The following is a 5019-nucleotide window of genomic DNA, read 5'->3' as shown; positions in this document are numbered from 1 at the left end:
CCAGGCCCTCCATAAAGGCTGTTGTCTTGCTGTTGTGCTGTTATCATTATACTACAGTTATATGACAAAAGGAGTATTGTCTCTCTCTTCACAGCATACAACAGCATGACAGAACAATGACCAACTGGGTTGCTGACTAAGCCTTCCCATAGTTCTAAGTGCTGGTTTAAGCACTCTGACTAAGTGAAGATAGAGGTCATTGCTGAGAAAAAAGAAAAGAAAATAGGAAAAATCATAACATTACCCCCTTCTTAAGACTATTGTCCTGATGGTTAATTTAGGGGTAAGTCTGCCCATCCAGTTGCAGATGGCCTATCTGCTGGACCTATCATGTTGTATATATCCCCCTCCTGATGTGGATATTGCTTTTTGCTGTATGTCCTTTGGTCCTGTTATGATTTCCACACCATTTGAGCAGCATCAGCATCTCCATTCTCGATGCCTGCTATCTGTGCTCCTAGATTCATAAAGACATTGACCACAGGTCAATGTATTTGCTCAGAGATAATGTTGAACATGACCTCCTCTGTGTCCACCTTGTTGATTCATTGTTTGTAGTCATAGATTGCCTTCTCCATGTTCATGTATTTTTCATTAACCCATTGGTTTGATTCTGGTCCATATCCCTTCCAGCTGACTAGGTAGTCAACAGTTGTTCTCATGCCTCCATCTTGTGCTTTAATCTTTTGCATTTTATGATTTAGCACTTTATTGATTTCATAGTGTTCTTCATCATCAATTAGTTCTGGTAGAGATGGAGGTGGTCTCTCTTGGTTTGGGAATGCCAGTGCAATGTATGGTGTCAATAGTGTTTCATTAAAAACATTATGAACTTTTCAAGTTGCTGATAGTTGCAGTTTGTATGCAGAGTATCCAATTTTAGCAACAACTTTAAATGGTCCTATTTATTTGTCTGTGAGCTTTTATTTCAGGTGAGGAAGATGTAAGTTCATTGTATCCAGCCACACCTTGTCATTGACTGAATAATTATGGGCTGGTCTGCAGTGTTTGTCATACTGTTTTTTCATGCTTGAAGTGGCTGTTTTGAGAGCTGTCTTCATTTTTTTCTGAATTTTTACTATAGTCATGGTAAAATCTTTGGATGCCAGAGTTGTTGTGTATATCTATCTGCTTTATGCAACTAGTGGATTTCATCCATAGTTAACAAAGAAGAGTGTCTTGCTGGTTGCTGAATGAATCCTGTTATTGTGTTAGAAGGTGGCTAATAATAACTATTCAGTCTAATCATCTTGTTGGTAGTTAATGAAAGGTCATAGATACTTTTCAATTTTTTGGTTTACTCACTCTGTTTGGTCATCCATCTGTGGGTGATATGCCATTGAGGCATTTCACTTGATGTTGAGGAGTCGATACAAATTGTTCAAGAATTTGGATACAAATTATGACCCTCTGTCTGAAATCACTACTTGAAGCATGCCATACTTTGCATAAACCTCATCATGTAGAATTTTTGCCCATCCTTCAGATGTTAATTCTGTTGAACAGATGATCAGAATGATCATCTTCAAGAAGCAGTTGACTATGACAATGATTGCATTATAGCTATCACTTTTAGGAAGTCCTGTTATCATATCCACCAAGATATGGGTCCATGGTGACAAAGGGATCTCATTTGGATGGAGTGGAGCTGCTCTGAGTTGTGTTGAAGTCTTGCTTCATTGGCAAACCTCACAAGCCTTGACATATCAGGTGATATCATAGTCTATTTTGGGCCACCAATATTCTCTCAAGACTAATTTCTTTGTTTTGGTGATACCGGGATGTCCAGCAGTCACATGATCATGACATATGGCAATGATATCACTATAAAGTCTCTGATCCCTTGGGATATAGATTCGTTTATCATAATAGATCAGTCTCCCTTCTTTTTTCAGCTCTCTTTCATGATTGAGTGATGGGACAATTCTTTGATTCCACTTGTGGGGATTCCTGGTGGTGCTCTTGATATGTTCATGCATCTCTTCTTTCATGGGCATGATCATGGCACAGAAGTGTTCTGGTCATAGAAGTATGATTTCCTTATTGTTGTCTCTCTCCTGATCATAGTTGGCTCTCTGGTTGAGGAAGTCAGCCTTCTTGTTTGCTATGCCAGCTTTGTGGTGGAGCATATATTCATACTCTGATAGTTCTGTGACCCATTGGGCTTGTCAGCAATTCACTTTCTGTGAGTGTCAGAAATATCAGAGATTCTAATGATCTATCCAGATCTCAAAAGTCTGGATCACCCCAATAAAGTAATGCCACCATTTGGCAAGGGCAAGCATTATAGTGAGGAGTTCCTTGTCATAGATTTCATAGTTGCACTCAGTAACAGTGAGTGTCTTTGACATAAAGGTGACTGGTCACCATTTGTCATTCTATTCTTGTAAAAGAACTGCCCTAATAGCACCTTCACTGGAGTCGGCTTTCACCTTGAATTTTCCATCCTGACTTAGTATAGCCAGGATGATGTCTTCAGCTAATTGGCATTTGAGATCGTTAAATGCTGTCTGTTGGGAAATTCCCCAAGTTCATGGGGAATTTCCAGTCAATTGCATTATAGATCAGACTATTTTGCTGTAGTCCCAGATAAACTGTTGATAGAAGTTGGTGAATCTAAGGAATGATTGTAGTTCCTTCTTTTTTGTTGACTCTAGCTATTCAGTTACTCCTGTCATCTTGACAGGGTCCATTCTGATGCTTCCTTTGCTGATAATGACTCTGAGGTACTTGGTTTCAAGTACCTTGAATTCACACTTCTTGGCCTTGAGGAAAAGTTGGTGTTTTCTCATTAAGGCTAGTACTCATTGTACTAATTATCTGTGCTCTTTCTTGGTTTTGGACATAATAAGAATATCATCCAAGTAAATCGTGATCTTTCCAGTGGTGATGAGATCTTTGAAGATGTCATTCATCATCCACTAGAAGGTAGTGGGTGAATTTATGAGTCCAAAGAACATTACTGTTGGCTCAAACAGTCTATGGTTCATTCAAAAAGTGGCTTTCCATTTATTGCCTTCTTTGATGCATATGTTGTTATACCTCCACTGAACATTCAGTTTGGTGTAGTATTTAGCCCCTTGGAGTTTGTCCATCAATTCTGAGATTAAAGGAAGTGGATAATGATTCTTGATTGTCATCTCATTGAGCTTCCAATAATCCTGTACTGGTCAGAGTTTGCTGTCCTTCTTTTTGACAAAAAAAAAGGGTGATGCCATTGGTGACTTTGATAGTTGGATCCTTCCACTGGATAGGTTTTCCTTAAGGAATTTGTCCCACTCCTGTTGTTTGTTGTTGCCAAGAGGATAGCATTTGCAATCCAGGTTGGCATTTGCATTGGGGATCAATTCTATGGTGTGGTCCCAAGACTTGGGTTTGGGTAATTCATTGAAATTTTCTTTCTTGAATAAGTCTTGATAGTCCCTTGCCCAGTCAGATATCATTTCTTCAAATGTCTTTTCCCTTTTATTGATATTGGCTTTTGCTGCTAGGTCATCAGCATGATGAATCACTTGAATGCTAATAGCCCTTTGTAGGTCAATAGCAAGAATTGTCTTGCCATCTTCCATTTCTTTATCCCACTGATCGTCAGGATCTGCATCTGGTAATTCAAATGGAATTTTCTGGCACTGACACTATGTGAATGTGATATGTTCAGTTTTCCAGTTAATTAGTGGATTATGTTGTATCAACTAATCATGACCAAGGAAAATTTCCTTGGTTCCTAAATCAGTCACTGCTAAGTCGATTTGTTTAAAATGATCTCTGATAGTGAGTCTGAGTTCCATGTATTTGGTTATTGATCCAGCTTGGTTCTTTGTTCCATCTGCATTGTAGATAGGAATCAGGGCTGCAGTTGCTCAGGTGGAAAGGTTATGTTTATTGATGAAGGTATGATTAATGGAACTCCCAATGCATCCATTGTCAATCAAAGCTATGACAGTGTAGGTGCTCTGAGACATAAGTGTCTCAATTCAGGCTTTGGTTACTAGATCCTAGCCTGGACTTTTGGTTTGCTAGATAAACTTCTATGATCTATGCAGTTTGTCAAGCCATTCCAAAGCTCGATATTGTTCGGCTTTTCATATTCTGGTGATTACATCATCAATTACTTCCTTAGCTTGAGTCCTGTGTATCCAGTTCTTGAGTACCACCTTTGCTGCTTCTTTATTTTTTGCATCCTTGATAGCTTGCCAAGTCTATTCAGTCTCAAATGGTTTTAGCCAGCCAATGGGGTTCTCTACTCCTGTTCAGCCTGATAGTGATTGAGTGTCTATAAAAACATTAGCTTGACAAACTTTTGGTGAAGACTTACCTTTTTTAGGACTCTCTATCCTTGTTTGGCCATATGTTGGTGGTTGAGTGTTTCATTTTGATTCCTTAGGCGATTCCATAGCAGAAGTGATACTATCAGATATATTTGAATGCATACATAATTTAGACATAGATGGTATAACTACAGAAATAATGTCAGTTTATTCTATGGCTGTAGGTGACAGTCCACTTGTTAATAATTTGGCTGAGTCAGCAGAATCACTTACTGCTTGGCCTGGTTTTTTACCTCCTCAGGTCTGAGGTCTTAGTTCTCTTTCATCAATTCTGTGATTTGTGCCCTAATGTCTTCTTGGGTGCATTTATTCTTCTTCTGGAGATAGTTTCATGCTATGTGACCCTTCTGACCACAGTTGAAATACTTTCTCTCCTTCTTGAGGTGATCCACATCTATTGGCTGACCTGTTCCAGTATATATTATGCCTGTACTGATTCACTTCTTGCTGAATGAAGAAGTTGGAGCTGAGCCTCTGAGCTTAGTTGATGTGGTCATATTAGAGGTGAAGGATTTGGTATCTTGTCTCTGATTCTTATGGCCACCCCATGCAAGGTGTTACAATTTTTCCATTACTTTCTTCTTTAACCCCTATCTGTGCTTAGTCATGGTGCTAAAGGCAAGCGTCTAGGACCATGGGAAAAGGCTTAGTCAGCACAACTGGCCAAATTCACCATTGTCTCTCGACGAGG

The sequence above is a fragment of the Guyanagaster necrorhizus genome (assembly GCF_019112545.1).
Source record: "Guyanagaster necrorhizus MCA 3950 unplaced genomic scaffold BT62scaffold_1, whole genome shotgun sequence".
Classification (NCBI taxonomy): domain Eukaryota; kingdom Fungi; phylum Basidiomycota; class Agaricomycetes; order Agaricales; family Physalacriaceae; genus Guyanagaster; species Guyanagaster necrorhizus.
This window is presented reverse-complemented; position numbering follows the sequence as displayed.